The sequence below is a fragment of the Cryptomeria japonica genome, chromosome 9 (assembly GCF_030272615.1).
Source record: "Cryptomeria japonica chromosome 9, Sugi_1.0, whole genome shotgun sequence".
Taxonomy (NCBI): domain Eukaryota; kingdom Viridiplantae; phylum Streptophyta; class Pinopsida; order Cupressales; family Cupressaceae; genus Cryptomeria; species Cryptomeria japonica.
The window spans coordinates 652,216,201-652,238,540 of NC_081413.1; positions in this window are offsets into that span (position 1 = coordinate 652,216,201).

Sequence of the window (22,340 nt, forward strand, 5' to 3'; positions counted from 1 at the left end):
TATATCTAGTCTAGTTTGAGTTAAATATATAAAACCACCAATCATGGATTTATCTTGTAGAATTTACTGAAGGGGATACATCCTTAATTGATAATTTTTCGCTTGTAACCTTAGGAGTTCTAACCGGTTTAGAATTTTCCATACCAAATTTCTTCAACAATTCCCTTAGATACTTAGTTTGACAAATAAAGATACCTTTGTCAGTCTGAGAATCTTTAAACCTATAAAAAATCTTATATCTTCAGTCATAGACATTTCAAATTCACACTGCATATTATCAAAAAATTTCATGCACAATTTTTCGTCACCTCCAAAAATGATATCATCAACAAATACTTCAATAATACGAATATCATCATTAGTGATCCTATAATATAGGTTATTTTCATCATTACCTTTTATAAAATCAAGCTTCAAAAGGTACTTATCCAACCTTGCATACCAATCTCTAGGAGCTTGTTTTAGTCCATATAGGACTTTCCTTAATCTGCAAACCATATTTTTGTCATCTGTCAGTAAAAATCCATTTGGTTACTCAATAAATACTTCTTCTTCAAGTTCTCCATTCATAAATTCACACTTAACATCCATCTGATAGACCTTATAGTTCTTATAGGCTTTATAGGTAATAAATAGTCTAACAACTTCAATTCTAGTCCCTGGTGCAAAAGTTTCACCATAATCAATTCCTTCCTTCTAAGAATATCCTTTGTAGACCAATCTAGCCTTGTTTCTTACAACTTGTCCATCCTCATTCAATTTGTTTCTAAAAACCCATTTAGTTCCAATAATATTCTTATTTTGTAGGTCGGGGAACTAAAGTCCAAGTATTGTTCTTTTCTATCTAATCTAATTCATCTTCCATAGCTTTCATCCAAAATTCATCTTTACAAGCTTCAATTAGTGATGTTGGTTCAATCTAACAAATGAAACATACCTCTTGATTTTCCAATCTTGTCCTTGTCATAACTCCCATGTTTTTGTCTCCAATGATCTGATTTTCATAATGATTTAGCCTTACATACCTTGATGTTTTTTAATTTTTAGGTTCTATATGCTTTTCTTCAATTACAGTTGAGTTTTCTAATGGTGTCGGGGAACTAGTTCAGTATTTTGTTCTGGTACAGGCACTATCAGTTTAGTTATGATCTTTTCCACTGTCGGTTCACTCTCATAAGATTTAGTTTGGTCTTTATACTACTCATCCACTTTCACATTAGCACTCTTCATAATTCTCTGCAATCTTTTGTTATAACATCTATATTATTTTCTTTTAGTTAAATAACCAAGAAATATTCCTTCATCACATCTATGGTCAAACTTTCCAATGGAATCATCTCTTTTGATATAACACTTACTTCCAAATATTCTAAAATATTTAAGAGTAGTTGAATGACCAAACCATAATTCATAAGGGGTCGTATTGGTATCTCCTTTGATATGAACTCGGTTGAATGTATAAACTACTATACTTACTACTTCTCTCCAGTAGATATGAGGCAAATTATCTTCCATCGTCATGCTTTTGGCTACATTTAAAATGGTTATGTTCTTTCTTTCCACAATGTTGTTCTACTGAGGTGTCTTAGGAGAAGATAACTATCTCCTAATGCCATTTTTCTCATAGTAGTTGTTGAACTCACTGGATGTGAATTCACCACCTTGATCTGATCTAAGATAATTGATTTTCATTCCTGTCTATGTCTCAACCATAGATTTAAAGATCTTGAATCTCTCAAAGGCTTTAAATTTCTCCCTTAGAAAAGCAACCCACGTCATTCTAGAATACTCATCAATGATTAACATAAAATATCTATCACCTTGAAAGCTTCTTGTATTGGCAGGACCACATAGGTCAGTATGAATTAAATCAAGAACATCATTAGATTTATCAAGTATGCTCTTAAAAAAAGTTCTGATTTACTTACCCATTTGATATTATTTACATAATGGATTGTGAGGCTTCACAATCTTAGGTAAATCTCTAACTACCTTAGTTGAACTAATCTTTACAATGCAATCAAAATTTATTTGACACAACCTCTTATTCCATAGATAAATTTCATCAATATGTGCAATCAAGCATGTCTTTTTCACCGGAGTTCAAATGAAAGATGTTATCTTTTTTTGTGAACCGGTTGCAATCTCCAAACCTGATTTGCTAATGATTTTGCACTTTTCATCCTTGAATTATAATTAAAATCCTTTTTCTACCAACTATCCTACACTCAAAAGATTATGCTTCAAACCTTCAACATTATAGACATTATCAGTGTTATGCTTACCATCCAATGAAATGGTTCCTCTTCCTTTGATCATGCATACCTTGTTATTACCAAATCTGACTTGACCACCATCAAATTCTTGCAGGTTTAGAAACTTTCCTTTATCACTTGTCATATGATGAGAACATTCACAGTCTATTACCCATTCATCTGTGTCTTCAACTTTTTTTGCAAGGGCCTTTTCCTCCTTCTTGATAACTAGTACTAGATCATCTTCCTTCATAGCATAAAATATCCAGTCTTTTCTATTGTCAAACATAATAGTTGAATCTCCTATCGGTTCTTCTTCTGAGTCATCAATTACTCCTTCCTCATCAACATAGTAGCATGATTTGTTTTTGTATTTCCTATACTCATGATTGATCTAATATTCAACGTTAGGCTTACAAGATCTTCTTGCTCTTTGTCCAATTTTGAATTCCTTTCAGGACATCTAGATGAAAAATGACCTATCTTATTACATGTAAAACATTTGAAAGGATATTTTCCTTCATACTTACTTCCTGACAGACCTCTACGTATCCTTCTAGCAAATAGGGCTTTAAGTTTCTCAAGCTCTTCATCTTGTTTCCTAATCTCTTCCAATTCCTTTGCATACAAAACTTTCCAATCTTGCTTGTCAGTTGATGATGTAGATGCCTTAAATGTAGTATCAACCTTTCTAGCACCAGGAGGACCAAATTCTTCAAGCTCAAAAGAAGATACCTTCCCAACAAGAGTATCTATATTGAAAGAAGAATTAGGCATGGTTCTTAGCTCATTAATTGTATTTTCCTTTATCTTGTATGCCAGTAGAAAAATCCTAATACTTTTGAAACAATTTGTTCCTCGCTTAGAGATCCACCACAACACTGAATTCCCAATACAATTTCATTAACCCTTTCCATGAATGCAGAAATTGTTGCATCTTCTTCCATCTTCAAGGTTTCATATCTTACCCACTAACATTCAAGTTTTGTAATTTTAATAGTAAGTTCACCTTCATTTAGAGTCTCCAACTTGTCCCACATAACTTTTACCGATGATTTGTCTGATAATCCCATGATTTTCTGATCTGATAAGTCACTTAAGAGGGCTTCTCTAGCTCTACAATCATTCTCAATGTTCTTATCCAAGTTTCCTGGTGCAGGAAGGCTAGATGTCAAATTATGAGGAGTGTAACCATTCTGATTTATTTCTCAAATTTTCTTTCCAATGCATCTTAGATGAGTCTCCATCTGAATCTTTCATACTCCATAGTTTGTTCCATCAAGCCTAGAGTTGTCCTTCTAGAAAACATGAGTTGAACTATTTGTTGCCATAGGATCTTGCTCAGACAGTTAAGCTTCTACAGAAAGAGGACCAGGCTCTTATACCAATTGTTAAGATAATCGGTGAAAAACCTAGAGGGGGTAATCAACTATTAATAGATTATGTGAATTAAAGTACTTAAAACCTTATACCGGTATAAATGATTAGGAATTAAAGCATAAATGAAAACCAGAGAATCAATACAATGCAAACATAACACATAACACCATGATTTGTATGTGGAAAACCCGATAATGGGAAAAACCACAGTGGGAAGCCTACCCACAATCAAAAGATACTTCTACAGCAAGCATATGATTACAATAGGGGTCTGCACATGTACATTTCCTAGAGCACACTGCTCATCACAATGGAGTCTCACTGACTATAGAGATGTCAACCACCTCAATATATTTGGACTACAATCCTGAAAGGAGAACTTCCAGTGATAGCATCAAACATGCTAGATTACATTGGTTAAGCTCAATACCAAAGGTCTAAAACATCTTACATAAACCCAACTTGATCACCTATGATCGACCAAATCCTTTGCAAAAATGATTATTATATTATTCGCTCCTTGCCATCATATATGATCTACAATGAGATCTTACATACATTTATACCAACCCGGGACCTAACCAAATAAGTCGGCCACACAAATGATAATATAATAGATTCATTACATAATCGCGAAATAGAATCATAACACATGTCAGCCTAAGGCCAAACAAACAACATCCAATCAATGAAAAATCTTGAAAGTGCATCCGAGGATCTACCAACATGTTTCATGCAAACCAGTCCATAACGTAGATAGCACCGAACCTATTTTAGATCCACACATGCCAAAGCAATGACACGAATCAGTCGAGACATGAACACAATCATCATCAACATCCTAAATCCCTTCTATAAGTTGTATCAACACCACTTATGCATAACATCAAAGATCTTCAATAAATCTTTGTCGATGAAACCCTTATTCGATCAATAAAGCAAGCTTACTAGAACATAAGATAGCATCTGATCATCAAGTCAATACCAACTGATTGAAACATACTTCAGAAGAATATGAAGCATCCATACAAACATATTCCATCAACAAGATCATACCAGTAGCAATCAACTAATTATTATCCAATCCAATCCAATTGTTGGAAGTCGGTAAACAACCATAACAACAAGTGTTGGCATCAATGACAAAACATTAGTGCTACACAAAATCAATTCCATCATATGGCCAATGAAAGGTAGGTTATTTTGGGGATTAGACTAATTTGGAAGGGGTTGGAAAGTTCTAGAAGAATAGTTAGTGGGTGAGGATAAATAGGATTTATTTAAATAAAAAGTTATTTAAATGTGCAACTTGTATTTGTAGGAAAATGTAAGTGGGGGGGGGGATTTAAATAAATATTGATTTATTTAAATGTGAAAGAGGGAGATTCGTGAGCTTTCTATCATCATCATCTTGGTGATGGATCATAGAGTGTGATCTAAAACGTTGATGCAAACAAACTCACACAATCTAATCCAGAAGCTAAATTAAGAACTATTATGGATTGTGGAAAAATGATATCTTTAAATATGATTTATTTATTTAATTAAAAGTCATAATATGGTTTAAGTGAATTAAATCAAATAAACTAAATTATTTATATAATTAATAAGAGAAGAGGGTTAGGGTGAATTAATTTAAATATTAATTTAATTAATTGTGGATCGATGGTTAAAAAATCAAATAAATGCTAAGTATTCATTTATTTAAGTGGACATATTTAGGTTTTTTACATTTGCCCCTCTTTGAGACAATGCGGTTTATCGCATCATTTCAAAGAAAAACAAGAAAGAATAGTGCATGCCCCAACATGCACTAGGTTGGTGGTTAGGTATGCCCCTGAGAGAGAGTGGACGAAATTTTGAAAATTCACGCGATCTCTAAAAAAAAATAGAAAATAAGGCATGGGAGAGTGGAGGATTCTAGATTGAATGAGGGTGAATGGCAAGTGGTAGAGAGTAATGGGAAGCTGGTAAGTACCCTTAGGTCATACATGAGATATGATGAAAATGCGGTGGTGTGGTGTATTTTATTGATGTTGTACAATTGATTAATATTGTTTGGAGTTTTTGTTACAATTAGGTGAATTGCCCCAATTTTAGTCAAAGAGTGACATTTGATGTCACTTGTCACTTGTCGCTCGGACAGGATAAAGTCTGAATAAGTGAATAAAATTGACCTATGCAGACTTAGACAAATGATGTAATTGCTTGATGAAGTCAAGGTATCTGAGTCAAATTACCCAATGAGACTTAGATAATTGGTGTAATTGTTTGTTTGGATTGTGTTTGATTGATTGACCAATTGACAGTTGGGTTTAAAAGGTAGACATAGTAACTTTCTTTACGATAGATTTGATAACCTAGATGGCATTAGCTACGTAGCCCTTCCTATTGATATGCACTACAATGAACTTGGCTTGATCTGCTTGATGGAGCACGATGCAGGGTATGCGGTTATGATGACCTAGAAAGGGAGGGTGAGAGGGAATTCTATGTTAGATAGAAGGTACAAAGGACCGAGTACCCATTCTTATGGAAGATGATAAAAATAGAGTATCCACTACCATGACTATGTATGAATGATATGCATTGATATGGATTTATGGATGTGTAGCGTCAAAAATTGTACGCACTTGCTAAAGGGGTACAATTTCACACTCGGTTTAGCTCCCACCTTGGCACATCCAACACTTTGCATCGCATTTTCCCTTTAGCACTTAATTAATTAAATTAATTAGGTCTAAGGTTCTATTTCATCATCTTCCACATCATAAAGTTGGGCCCTTTCATTAAAGTGTGCCCTTTTCATTTTATTCCTCCAATACATCATTTAATCAAAAACCCTAATTAGGTCCTATTTTGAACTTGGGGGCTTGATTTCGGGGGTCAAAACATCTCAAAATCACCTGTAACTTCGGGATTCTCTCTAAAATCATCATATCCGATGGCCCTGAAAATTTGGTGAGAAGTTGTCCGGACCATGGCACCCGAAGTGCACACGGTCCCGGACATTTTTCCTAAAATTTTAGGAGCGCGATCCAATCATAAAATAAAGCTTAACCCCAAGAAATTGGCGGGAGATTCAATCTCTAGGTCGGCCAAAAGTTGAAATTAAGACCTAGGGTTTCATATATAAGAGCTCTCTTTCTTCATTTGAAAGGATCGGAATTTTGGTTTCAGGGACCTTCTATGCAGTGAAAGAGCAGATCTTTGAAGACTTCAATAACATTCAACATCCATCCATCAAGTATTCATCAATTTCATTCATCTATTTAGGGCTTTGAAAGCATTAAAGAGCAATAAGGGATCACCGACTGAAGATTGGCTTGTACCCTTCCCTTGGGGTTCGGTATGATTTCATGTTGTTTTCATGTCTTTGCATAAGCCTCATTATATCATTTGTATTCATGCTTTAGATCACTTTGCATCTTGGTTTGGAGCATTTACATTATCATTTACAAGAAATTAGGGTTTACATTCTAGGTTGCTCTAGTTTGCTTACTTGCATTTTAGGATCTTGCACACACACTACTTTTACAATACAACTTGGCTATTCGTGGAGGTGGAAATCACCAAATTGGGGGTTTGACTAAGGCAAAACCCTATATAGCCGCCCACCATACCTTTTCAGATATAAGTGCAAATTTCAGGATTCGGACGACGCCGCAAGTTGCAGATCCGGCAGAAGCAGACAGAAACTGAGCTACACACCAAATTTTAGGGCAAAAGACCAGGATAGGGGTGTGGGGTGCCCTGGTCCTACCAAGACAAGGGCGTTGGGCGCCTTGGTCCCTGGGATAGTGGCGCTAGGCGCCCTGGTCCCTCAGTCAGATAGCAAGTCTTAGCATTTTCCGACAGCTTTTCAGGTTGCAAAACAGCAGTTTCAGGAGCAGTGTCAGGACAATGGCGCCTGCGCCCCCGTCCCGAACATTTTCACTCAGATTTTAACTCCAGGTACACATCTTCATTCTTGTCTTGTCCTTGTGTTTAGAGCTTTCCATTGTTTAATCTCAATTCTGCAATCTTGTTATTAGTTCATACTTGCATTTTGGGGTTAGGAATTGAACTTGCATCATTTTATCTTTCAATTACAACAAAGGAATAGAAACCCTAATAGGTAGCCCATGGCTCTCTCTTCCACAAAAAGAAGTAGCCAAATGTGTGATACCTCTAGGCTCTTTCATATTCCACAATGTGTGCCAAAAGATAGGATTGGGGCATGTTAGCCTAGTCTCGCTTTTTTTCCCTACACATTTTGGTGAACCCGACATGAAACTATTATTGCTTTCTCTTGCATTGCATTTGTTAGATCTAGATCTAGATTTAGTGTGTTTCATTTAAGTTTCATTTTTCAAAAAAAAAATGAAAATGAAAAGAAAAAAAAAGAGGGAAAAGAAAGAGTGTGTTTCTTTGTTTCTTTGCATTGTGTGTTTAAGTTTTATGCAATTTTTATTTCAAAATGTCAGATTTTTATTTGCAAGATGTTCATATTTATGATGATGTATGCAATTATGTTGATTATGAGTATAGCCAAGATGAATTAGATGAAGCTTTAGATGAGTTTTTGAACCCTAAAGATACCAAACCTTCATTTTACCAAAAACTCATAAACATTGTTACTATGCCATTTCGGTGTGATGAGAAAGATAAGTCGAATGATTCCTCTCAAGGGTACATTCCTATCAACTCTTCCACTAAATCTAGTAACATGGTTGTTTTCAATGATCCCCTCTATGAAGAGATGTCTCCTTTTGAATCAAAAGATAAACCTTTTAATAGATATGATCATGCTTTGTTGGATGATGCTCTTGATGACTTTCTGGCTTTATCGAAATCTTTAAACAAGAACAAAACTTCTAAATTAGTTAACATGATAAACCAGAATGGGCATAATCAACCTCTCTTTGAAGTCCAAGGTGCTTATCCTTCTCCCACCTTTCAAGTTCCTAAATCACCTCTCCTTACTATCCAAGGAGGGTATGGTCATGATTCCTTTCTTACTCTGAATAAACCTATCATCACTGTGCAAGGAAGAAAACCTATAAGTCCTTATAGTTATGCCAAGCAATTAACTAGAGAGAGTTATCATGTGGTTACTCATACTTATAATACTAGAAATAATAGGCAACCTAATCCTCCTCCTGTTACTCCAGTTTCTCTTCCTAATCCTCAACCAATTCTTCCGCAAGCTCCACGTATTTCACAAGTTATTGTTAAGGAATATGATCTCATAGAACAACTTAAAGCTACCCCTGCTAAGATATCCCTTTGGGCTAATCCTCCTATCCTTCAACCTATTGAACCTTCTAAACCCTTTCTTCTTTATACAACTACTTCCTCTCATGCTCTCGCAACATTATTGGCACAACATGATAAAGATGGTAAGGAATGTCCATTTTATTATATAAGTCATACCTTACTTGATTATGAGACCCGATATTTTGTGATAGAAAGACAATGCTTGGCCTTGGTGTTTGCAACTCAGAAATTGAGACATTATCTTTTAAATTCAGAAGTCCACGTCATGGTAAAGTTTGATCCTTTGAAGCATCTTTTCTCTAAAACTGATTTATCAGGACGCCTAGCTAAGTGGGTTATGATGTTAACTGAATTTGAACTTAAATTTGTTTCACAAAGAGCAATTAAAGGGCAAGTGTTGACCGATCACTTAGTTGAGGCCCCTTCACCTTTCTCCTTCCCTAACCCTGAGTCTTTTCTCGATGACTTCATTCTTTGTATAGAGAAAGATGAAACTTGGGAGTTATACTTTGATGGCTCTAAATGTCGTACGGGATCAGGGGCAGGTGTTGTTCTAATTTCTCCTACAAAGAAATCCATTCCTTTATCTTATCGTCTCAATTTCCTATGTACCAATAACATTGCTGAGTATGAGGCTCTTATAGCAGGAATAAAGGTAGCCTTGGCTTTGAATGTAAAACACATACATATTTATGGAGATTTGCAATTGATTATAAGACAAGTAACAGGACTGTATCAAGCAAAACAAGACAAATTATCACAATATAAAGACCTTGCTATCTCTTTGTTACAAAAATTTGATTCTTATACCATGGAACCTGTTCCTCGAAAAGATAAGTGACATGCGGATGCAATGGCATGTGTGGCTTCTCTTGTATCTTTAGAGGACCCTGTGGTTGATCTTAAATTTGTTATTCACAACCTTATGTCCCCAGCTATTGTAGATGATTCTAGCTTGGTGACATGTTGTGACTTTATAGACTCAGATGAATGGTATTTGCATATCGTAAGATACTTGACTAATGGTACCTTTCCTGATTCCGCCAATAGGAACACTAGGGCTAGAATCTGCAAGCTGTCTGCTAGATATATCATTCTTTCTAATGTTCTTTACCAAAGGGGTTATAACGGTCTTCTCCTTCGCTATCTTAACAAATCAAAAATCCCTATTGCTCTTGAAGAGGCACATTCAGGTGCCTGTGGGGGGCATTTTGGAGGCAAATCCTTGGTTCAAAGATTGCTTCGTAAGGGATACTATTGGCAAACTATGCAGAAGGATTCTTTTTCATTTGTTAAGAAATGTCATCAATGTCAACAACACAATAATCTGATTCATGCTCATGCCCAAGAACTTCGTTCTCATGTAGCTTCTTGGCCTTTCTCTACATGGGGGTTGGATCTCATCAGTAAAATCTCTCCTCCTTCATCTCAAGGACACACTTTCATTATAACCGCAACAGATTACTTTACAAAGTGGGTAGAAGTTGTTCCCCTTCGCTCTACTACTACTGAAGTGATTTGTCAATTTCTTCTAGAAAACATTATTTCTCGATTCAGGATACCTTCCACTATAATCTCAGATAATGGGACATCATTTAAGAATAAGGACGTGAAAAAATTCCTCGAGAAATATCATATCAAACATCAATTTTCTACACCATACTATCCTCAATAAAATGGTCAAGCTGAATCATCCAATAAGATAATTGAACAAATTCTTCGCAAAACCATGAATAAGCATGGTAAGGATTGGAGTACTCAACTAATCTATGCTCTTTGGGCCTACCAAACGAGTGTATGAATTGCTACAGGAACTACCCCTTATAATCTTGTTTATGGTGTTGATGTTATTATGCCTTTAGAGTTAGAGATTCCATCACTTAGAGTTTCTCTCAAAGGTATAGTAGATGATGACTCTTATAGAGAACAAAGACTTCAACAGCTTGAGATGCTTGATGAACAGCGTATAAATTCTCTTGAGCATATTCAAGCGTATCACAAAACTCTACAACGAATCTATAATGATAAGGTTATTCAACGTTCCTTCTCAATAGGTGACTTAGTTCTCTATGAGAATCAATGCAATGTGAATACCTTACCTGAAGAAAAGGAAAAATTTAGTCCTAATTGGCTTGGACCATATATTGTTATTGAAGATTATGGATCAGGTGCTTACAAAATAGCGGATGTAGACGGTACGCCTCTTAAAGAACCTATAAATGCTATGCACTTGCGTAGATACTATGCTTAATTCCTCATTCCTTATCTTTCATTTCATCTATCTTCTTTTCAGTTCTTCAAAATTGGGTAATATGTTAGCATATCTTGGTTAGAGCAAATATAATTAAATGATATTGTGTTTAATCTATATTGCTTTGTTCTTGACAAGCGTGTTTCTTTACTTTATAGTTTGTCTTGAATTCATTTATGTAAATTGCAAAAGATTTACATTTCCATTATGCTGGCATATTATACAATGTCTTTATGTGTTAAGTAGAATCATATCATGTTGTGTTTAAGTCACATTAGTTATATGATTCTTAGGCTTAACACATATTTCTTCTCTATCATCAATGTAGTACTTGATTAAATATTTTATTTTAATTAAGTCACACATGTATTAATTTAATCATGGAGCATTGAGAAATCAATCACATGGAAATTAAATTCAGAACATACATGTACATCTACCAAATGTATTAACTTTAATCAAAATATACATTGTTTTAGGCATTAAAGATAACACGTTTGAGACAAAGAGAAGCATGTATATATATATATATATATATATATATATATATATATATAGATATATATATATATATATATATATATATATATATATATTTGTGTGTGTGTGTGTGTGTGGATCATGTTTTCATATACAAAAGTAGGCCACTATACATCCAAAATGTGACCTATCCTACATCATGAGATCATCTCCCATCCCTAGGGCTAGTGGCTGGAGAGTGACGACTAAACGCTCCCTCCTAATCCGGTCGTGAAGGTGGACCCATAGGTGTATAGCGTGATATAGACCATGAATGACTCCGAGAGGAACTCCTACAATCCCTATCCATAAGGATCACGCGATGCGAGGTAGCCTCGGCCTGAGCTGCTGCTAGGTCATGCTGTGCCCACTGAAGGTTCTCTAATAGAACTCTCTCTCTCTCCCTCCATATTTCCACCTGTACTCGAAATGGGGAAAACAAGTCCTCATGTCGACCCGCGTTCCCCTGAGGCCTATGAGCAACTTGTGAGGAACTAGGGATCTGTGCCATCATGGAAATATCTGTCACTACTTGCTAGATCAAGGAATGCCACTCCTGCACATTAGCTGTAGCAGTAGAACAGATTTTGTATTAGTACCATTCTATATCATCAAAACATTAATCAATCAATATAAACCTACTATACCTGGATCTCCCTCGTGCCAGTAGGGATCATGATATGGTAGCATCTGTGAATGGGAACTACTAGGCTCCCCACGCTCAAATGATTTGTGCACGATGGGTACAGGTCTCCGTATCGCCTTGTGTTCCCCCTTTTGGGGAATAAGAGGAGGATCCAAGGCTATGGTATCATCTCCTGAATGGTGGGGAGCTGCATCTGACTCCTCATCATCTCTATCATCCTCATCCTCACCTGCATCCTCACCCGCATCCTCACCCGCATCCTCATTCTCCTCATCATCATCTCTATCTATGTCCTCCTCCTCCTCGACACTAGGTTGATCTCCTATGGGTGGATCAGGATCTCCTGCCTCCTCCGATCTGGATCCTTGATCCTCATCTCGGTCTCCATGTCTCCATGGACCTAGATGGCTTGTCGGGTAATATGGTGGAAAGATAGGCCCTGGGTATGTCCTCACAAACCATGAGAGATACTTGTGTTGTGCTCTGGGATCTGCAGAGTAATTAGTGACCACATCCTGATCGGACCCCTCTATATCTGTAATCTCGATATCATCTGTTGTAGGTCTCACTACTACTCTGGGTCTAGGAAGGACTCGCGAGTGTCGAGTATAGATAGGTACATCGACTGGAACACACTGCTCTAGCCCAAACTGCCTCCGTACTCCGTCAAAGTAGAATGGGACTATGATATGTGAGTATCGTCCTCTTAGTAGGCAGTTCCTCTATAAGCATGCTAGCTGCCTCTCCATTTCATCCCATCTGTGCATCCGCAGATATTGTCTCCATACTGTCACCTCAGCTGTCAATCTATCGAATGTCACTCTTCAATATAGTAGATCCCCAAATCTCCACTCGTTGGTAAGTGGATAGGAAAACACCCTAGGTCGCTTGCTAGCCGCACTCATCGGATAGCCGACAGGCCTGGTGCATGTAAAGTGCTCAAATATCCACACCTGCAGAAGTGTGCATGTCATCAAGCTACAACACTGTCCAAACACATACTCCTTGAGGTCGTGATAGAGATGTGCAAGCATACTCTAACCCCAAGCATATACTCTCCTATGTCTCTCCATAGCCCTGATGCACCCTGTGAGACCCCCATGCATGTGCGTACCTCGCCCATTAGGGTAGACAGCTAGTGCAATGATGGCAATCATAAGATGTCTCACAAGGGGCACCTCTCCTGTAGGATGTAAGAGCCAACTGATCATGATGCGACCTCTAGTCTCACTCGACATGACTCTCCCTATGCAGTATATTTGCTCCCTCTGATAGTCCTCCGCTGACCGATCGGTCGCGTATGTCACAGTGGCTCCTCTGATAGGTAGGTGAAGTATGCAGTACATATCCTCAAGTGTAACCATCATCTCTCCTACTGGGAGATGGAATGTACATGTGTCAGGATCCCATCGCTCCATAAGTGCCATTAACATCATAGGATGGAATCGAATGGCCGGCATGAGGATCGCATACCATAAACCCACCATCGATAACGTATCCCTCTCTGCCTGAGTCAGTCGGGGAATCTGATCTCGTAGACTGCAAAGAATCTGCCCCATAGTGTGCTCTCTCATGTATGGGAGACCCTGCAATGCAAAAACATCAGGGAAATCAGTACTCAATCATCAAAATCATCTACGCAAAAAACAAAAACTGTTGCTCCTTGCCAAAGTCCTGATTGGGACCATGGCACCCTGAGAGGACCATGGCACCCTTCAGGGACCATGGCGCCCTGAGAGGACCATGGCGCCCCACAGGGACCATGGCGCCCTGATAGGACCATGGCACCCTGGGTGGGACCCAGGGTTAGATTCTAGGGCCCGCATTCGATCACAGAAACTCAAAGTCAACAGAAATGCAGAAAGTCAAAGTCATAGTTTAGTCAACTCACCTCGTCCAGTGGCTCGTCATTAATCACGGCCTGTCGCATGATCTCCATCCTTGTGGGATGCTCCGGTCATCGTGAAGGCATGATGATGGCTATGTGGGCTCCGCTACAATGAACAATACTTAGAAATCAACAAAGTGACAAATGCAATAGTCACTTTCAAGGTATATATTTTCATTCCTTTACCTTTAATTTCAAAACCCTAATTTTCCTATATCACTCATTTCATCATAACTTGAGTTTGGGAGATGCAATTTTCAAACCGTTTGTTGTGTAGGAATCATATTTTTGCTCCCTTACTCCCGGGATGTTCCAAAACATGCTCTGATGAAGCCTCTTTAGTGAACATCTCTCATCAATAATCTCTCACACAATTTGTCATAAGTAAACATGTTATCCTATTTCACCTCCCTAATAAGCAAGCCGAAACAAGGGGGGCATATAGCTACTCGCAAATTTCATCACTTTCCTTAGTAAGCATTAGGTGATTTTGTGATCTAACGTGTGTTTTGTAGGGTCCAGTTCCTAACTGTGTACTACAGATACCGCTGGGGGCTTCATTCGACAGACTTATGGATATATCCTTTTTCAAATAATGTTTACTTTCCTGTACTTTAGCTTGCATATGCATGTAGTACTCATATGACCACTAAAGTGGGGGCTAAATGTAGTGTCGAAAATTGTACGCACTTGCTAAAGGGGTACAATTTCACACTCGGTTTAGCTCCCACCTTGGCGCATCTTGCACTTTGCATCGCATTTTCCCTTTAGAATTTTATTAATTAAATTAATTAGGTCTAAGGTTCTATTTCATCATCTTCCACATCATAAAGTTGGGCCCTTTCATTAAAGTTTGCCCTTTTCATTTTATTCCTCCAATACATCATTTAATCAAAAACCCTAATTAGGTCCTATTTTGAACATGGGGGCTTGATTTCGGGGGTCAAAACATCTCAAAATCACCTGTAACTTCGGGATTCTCTCTAAAATCATCATATCCGACGGCCCTGAAAATTTGGTGAGAAGTTACCAGGACCATGGCGCCCGAAGTGCACACGGTCCCGGACATTTTTCCTAAAATTTTAGGAGCACGATCCAATCATAAAATAAAGCTTAACCCCAAGAAATTGGCGGGAGATTCAATCTCTAGGTCAGCCAAAAGTTGAAATTAAGACCTAGGGTTTCATATATAAGAGCTCTCTTTCTTCATTTGAAAGGATCAGAATTTTGGTTTCAGGGACCTTCTATGCAGCGAAAGAGCAGATCTTTGAAGACTTCAATAACATTCAACATCCATCCATCAAGTATTCATCAATTTCATTCATCCATTTAGGGCTTTGAAAGCATTAAAGAGCAATAAGGGATCATCGATTGAAGATTGGCTTGTACCCCTCCCTTGGGGTTGGGTATGATTTCATGTTGGTTTCATGTCTTTGCATAAGCCTCATTATATCATTTGTATTCATGCTTTAGATCACTTTGCATCTTGGTTTGGAGCATTTACATTATCATTTACAAGCAATTAGGGTTTACTTTCTAGGTTGCTCTAGTTTGCTTACTTGCATTTTAGGATCTTGCACACACACTACTTTTACAATACAACTTGGCTATTCGTGGAGGTGGAAATCACCAAAGTGGGGGTTTGACTAAGGCAAAACCCTATATAGCCGCCCACCATACCTTTTCAGATATAAGTGCAGATTTCAGGATTCAGATGACACCGCAAGTTACAGATCTGGCAGAAGCAGACAGAAACTGAGCTACACACCAAATTTCAGGGCAAAAGACCAGGACAGGGGCATGGGGCACCTTGGTCCTGCAAGGACAGGGGTGCTGGGTGCCCTAGTCCTTGGGACAGTGGCACTGGGTGCCCTGGTCCCTCATTCAGACAGCAAGTCTTAGCATTTTCCGACAGCTTTTCAGGTTGCAAAACAGCAGTTTCAGGAGCAGTATCAGGACAATGGCGCCTACGCCCCCGTCCCAAACATTTTCACTCAGATGTTAACTCCGGGTACACATCTGTATTCTTGTCTTGTCCTTGTGTTTACATCTTTCCATTGTTTAATCTCAATTCTGCAATCTTGTTATTAGTTCATACTTGCACTTTGGGGTTAGGAATTGAACTTGCATCATTTTATCTTTCAATTACAACAAAGGAATAGAAACCCTAATAGGTAGCCCGTGGCTCTCTCTTCCACAAAAAGAAGTAGCCAATGTGTGATACTCTAGGCTCTTTCGTATTCCACAATGTGTGTCAAAAGGTAGGATTAGGGCATGTTAGCCTAGTCTCGCTTTTTTTCCCTACGCAGGATGGATGAAATGCAATTGAATATAATGGTAGCATATGTTCAAATGAAATGAAATGCATGGATCGTGTGCTTGTCATAGTGCTTTCTTTCATCATTAGGCTTGGTAGTACCGATCTTGGCCGAGGTATTAGAAACCAAGTTTGAGAACTCCACCTATAAACAAACATTGCAGACAAGGAAGGTTCCCCTCCACTCTGGTTCATATACACATGGTTAAGGTATACACTATATTCAGTAAGCCATAGTGATCCATGACTATACTTTTGTATAGGATCTAGTAGTTTAGTTAACTTCCCACATAGACACCATTAGTATTTTCCCCAGAACTTCATTGGAACATTCCACAGACTGAAAACCAAAAAAAAGATATTATGAACCATCCTGACCACTCTAATCACTTGTGGATATCTTGGAGTAGCATACGAACCCGATATATAAAAATCAATAATCTAATCATGTACCTATCAACCAAACATAATTTTCCTGTCAAATAAATTTGTCATCATGTCTTGTTGTAAGGAAAGATGTATCCTTGTTAAGACAGTTTCAAGTATGTTTTTTCAGAGATGTTTGATTGTTGGTTGATTTTATAGGTGGTCTTCTTCTAGGTATCTCAAATATTGTTTTGCATTTAGCTCGATGTTTATGTACAAAGAATAATTTTATTGTAATGTTTTTGATTGATTTCGATGTTTTCTCATGTTTTTGTATTTTTGTGAATGTTTTTTGGATGTTTTTAGATTATTTTAGGACATTTTCTAAATGTTTTTGGTCTTTTTGAGATTTTACGAATGTTTTTGAATTATTTTAGGATGTTTTCAAAATGAGTAACATAGTGAATCAGGAGTATTGAGAATCCACTCGCACCATTAGGTTAAGAATGTCACCCCCAATTAGATGTCAGTGTGAAAATGTGATGTGGGACACATGAGGTAATAAACTTGATTGCAGATTAATAACAACCCATGGTAGATATGATTTATGAATGGATGCAATGGATGTGATTGCAACAAGTCTGAAAGACAATGGAGTTACAATCTTTATGAATGGTGTTTGTTTGCCAGGTTTTCACAATTATACTTATCCAAGGTGCCACCAAAGTAGTTTTCACCATTTCGATGAATGATTTTTCTTTACTATTTTCTTGATTTTTCCATGTTTTGTACTTTTTCCAGGACTTTTTTTGAATGTTTTTGGTCTTTTCTAAGATTTTCCAAGCCTAGTTCTTTGTATAGCTTATATATGGAACTTTTTGAGATGCATGTTGTTGATTGGATCTACTAGTGGTTCCCCTTCTAAAGTTACTAATTGATATACCCTAGATCCAAAGACAGTGGTGATGATAAATCAACCTAGCCAATTGGATTCAAATTTTCCCTGGTGTTCTTTGTTTGGTAGCCAGCAAAAGGCCAATGGACCAACCGACTTTATAAATTATCAATCAGATAGCCAAAGCCACACATTGGGCGGTACTAGGAGCACAATCAAAGAAGTTCACATCACCCACATAGTTTCTTGCAATTTTTTAAGATGTCTAACTTTCATGGCCAAGAAAATCCTACACATAGTCCTAGTCATGAGTCATGTCAATGTTCCTATTTCTTGACATTGTACCTTTCTTGAAGGAGTGAAAATAAATAAGATTTCTATTACACAATGATGGATGAAAATTCATGTCATTCTCACATTTTTATTTCCATCTACATAGCAGAGGTTCCATCCCATGATCATTGAAGTTATGGATATTCAGTTGAATATCGTTGTTCATCAATGTGATGATAATATGTATTCTCCAAAGTTGTAAGTTAGTAGGAGTGATTCCTAGGAATTCACTTGAATGTGTAGTAGAGAATTGTCCAACAAGATCTGAAAATGATGTTTGATAGCCAAAAATCTATTCTAGCATTTCAAGCTTGAATTGGGTCAGTTTAGTGTGAAATCCATTTCGGATTGTATTATATGTGTAGTGATATAAATCCTCGTTCTAGTTACCACTAATTCTTTTGATCAAGGATCTATACCATTCCTATGTATGGAGAATTTATTGGAAATGGAAATTTATCCATACTAGCAATGTAATTCAAGGCATGTTGTAGCACATTAGTATATTAATAGAGGAAACTAAAAACTAAACAAACCAATAGTGGATAGAAAAAATTTCAGCATACAATGATGACTATAATCCCTATGTCCTCAATAATTTTCCTACTTCTCAAGCTTTCTTTCATATCCTAAATGCAGTATCAATCTATTTTCAAGGTGAGCTCAGGGACAACATCAACACACTAGGGAAAGAAAAAAAATTAATGTTAAAGGTAAGCTTGGACCAAAGAAGATAAGTGATCCTCCTCCATCAAACTGATTATTTTTCTTCCACATCTTGTATGAGAAGGGTATGTGAAATAAATTTACAGTAGTGTCATGTTTTTCAGTTAAGCTAAGGGAACACAAATGCATGAGAGATCATTGAAAAAATATATTGAGCTTTACCGTAAGTGATGAGTTTGTCCTGTAAAAGTTTGACACCTTATCAATAAACTCATTGCACTTTTTTACAATAACTCAAGACTGAGTAATGCCTACAAGTACTCATTTATATTGCTATGGGAACATTGACCTTGAGTCATGACTACAACTGTACAAGATTTTCTTGGCCATGAAAGTCATATGTTCAACTACAGCAAGAAATTATGTGGGTAATATGAACTTCTTCAATTATTCTCATGCTATCGCCCAATGTGTGGTTTTGGTTGCTCGACTAGTAATGTATAAAGTCAGTTGGTCCGTTGCCCTTGTTGTCTTTGTGTTCTTGTCAACATGGAGAGCATCATCAAATATGGAGCTAATGTTCTTTCTCTCTCTCTTGGCTTTAAAGATACCTCACCTTATGTTAAATACATTATGACATTAACATCTTTGACAGCTATAAAGAGAGGAGTTTTGGTTTTTTCTTTACGAGAGATTATGGGTCATGAAATGAAAGTATGAATAACTATGCATCATGGATATTTACAGTGGGAGTGAGATGAATCAATATTGAAGATGGGTAATGGATTGGTTGTGATTGGATCCTCCTTTTACTACTTCAATTTAATGAATGTCATATTCAAGATATCAAATGTTCCACTTGTGTGTACAGCATCCAAGATAGTTATTAATGTGAAACTTTTTTATGAGAAACAATGTTGAAGCTGCACAAGATATTGGAGTAGTGGCTATGCTAACAGAACACCCTTTATATTCGGCATCTAATCCCTATAATGATTTTATTACTATGTTCTTGAACTCTCAAGATACAAAAGTACTTGTGAAATAATCTTCTTCATCCACAAATCATATAGTGGAAGTTGATTTCAACGTGACAATCTTAGACATTAAGAGAAGACTAGTAATTGCTCACTTTTTATCAAGAGGTCCCACTGTTCTCAACCCCAACATAATTGAGCCCGAGATTATACTACCTAGGGTATGTATCCTAATGGCCTCAATTTTAGATTCTTGGAGAGAAACTTATGTTATAGAATCAAGTATGTCCATGTTGTGTCCCCATGTACATGGTCTAAGTGCTCTATTGAAAGGGGTTCATCATGACTGGAGTTTGGCAATCATGAATTTGGCATTGATAAAGATATCTTGTATCATGGACAATTCCAATAGGAGAACTACAGATGATGGATGCAATGGATAACCGACCACTCCCTTGGAGTTAGCTATAGGGAACGTGGATCTTGTTGGCAAGAGATATTGTACCAGTAGAAATAAGTGCTTGAGGAATATTTTGGGGTTGTCATTGATGGCAACTCATATTCAAGGCCATATCTAGAATACCCAAAGTTTGATATCGACTTTGCTTAAGTCTAGAAGGTGGAACTCAATGTTCGGGTACATTGAGTAGAACTCAATTTTGGGTGCATATTTTTCTTTGTAGTGGAAAAGTTAGTTGATGGTATAGCCTTTGTTATAGATTCTTGTGCAAGATTGAAGATCCGGTATCCAACATTTCAAGGAGAATAGAATTATTTTTGGTGTTTAGTGATGTAGCATGTTATGTGGAATATTTGGGGTGATTTTAGTGATTGATTTTGAGTTTAAGATTGTCGATCCAATATATGTGAAGCATATAATCAATTTTTTTTGGTCCGTATATGATTTTGTAATCAAATTGAGTCAACTTCTTTGTACACATTTCATATTTTACCAATTGTTTTGGAGTTGACATATTAGTGACCTAATTAAGTGATGCGGATATATAAGACTGATCTATATGGTCATTTTATGTATGGATGATGATGTATGAAGAGTGTATGAGAATCAATGCACATTTTCATGTGTGCTATCTTTGGATGTATGCTCCAGTATATGAAATTGTAGCAGAACAAACCAGTTTGCCAAAACAATGGTAATATGATACTTTGTGCTTAACCAGAACTGCATTTTGGCATTTGCAGATGCTACTCATCAGTTCAAACATTCAAGTCACTATTGTAATCATTTGTAGGTTAGTGGGTCCTCTAAGGGTTTTAGTCCTCTCTTGTAATTAAGAAGCGGGCCATAGGAAGTGTTCTTGAATGCATGTGCATTCCCCTCTTGTAATATTATTATACTCTTGATCATAGTATTTTAATATTGTGGGTCTCAATCCCACCGTGGTTTTTCCCTTTCCGATTTTCCACATAAAAATTGTAGTCTTATGGTTTTGTTCTTGTTTGTATTCAATTTATGCACTTTACTTTTACTCATATGCATCGAGTGATTTAAGAATCAGTTTAAGAAAGTTAATAATTTCATAACACTGATTCACCCCCCTCCCCCTTCTCAGTGTTCATTGACTCCAACAATTGGTATTGAAGCCTAGTTCCTCAAAGGAAGCCTAACAGCTTGAGGAAGATCCAAGAGACTAAATCAATGGACTCCGATTTACAAAAACAACGCATTACGACACTTGAAGATCTACATAGTACACGAAAAGAAGTACCCTGAGAAGAAATATAAGTGATGCTAAAGACTTCATTGAGTCATTAAAGGAAAAATTGAACATATCTAGAGAAAAGAGAAAGGAGATTATGGACAAATTCAAGGAGAAAGAAGATCAAAGTATTGATAATAAAGTCCTAAAAGACAAGACAGATGAATGTGAAAAACTTGCTAGAGATAATGCAGTCTTGAAGAATGAAATTAAATCCATTGTGATAAAGCTAGAAAAGGAGATTGAAGACAGGAAGAAGAATGAGGAATATCTCACTCAGCCATTAAAGGATAGATCTGACGAATGTTGCAGACTGAATTATTAAAATGTCCAGCTAAGGCATGAATTGATGCAATCCAAGAATAACAAGCAAGAACTTGAAAGGCGGATCATAATTATCAGAGATGAACATACCACTGCTAATGAGTACAAAGAAAAATTTAAGGCTAGCTCAGCCAAGCTAGATGAGATGTTACAAAGTTAGAAAAGTGAAGATGACAAGCGAGGACTTGGATATAAAAAAGGAGAAAGCTCCAGATCCAGACAAAGAAAATATAAACCTCATCATCAGAAAAAACAAGAGATCTTAGGTAAGACAACCTAATTCTTATAAATTCAATGGCTTATCCTTTGTTTTCAATAAATTTGATCCTATCGCAAGTCAATGTAGAAATAGGGTGAATCAGACTAGTTCATCATTCTCCAGAAAATATTTTAATTACAATAAGTATGATCATAAGTCAAATGAATGCAAAAGTATGGCAAATAGGAGAAATGTGAGATTATATGCTTGTGGAAGATTTGGACACTTTTCTAATCAATACAGGTCAAGGGGAAATCAAGAAAATTCTAGGCTTAATCAAAGAA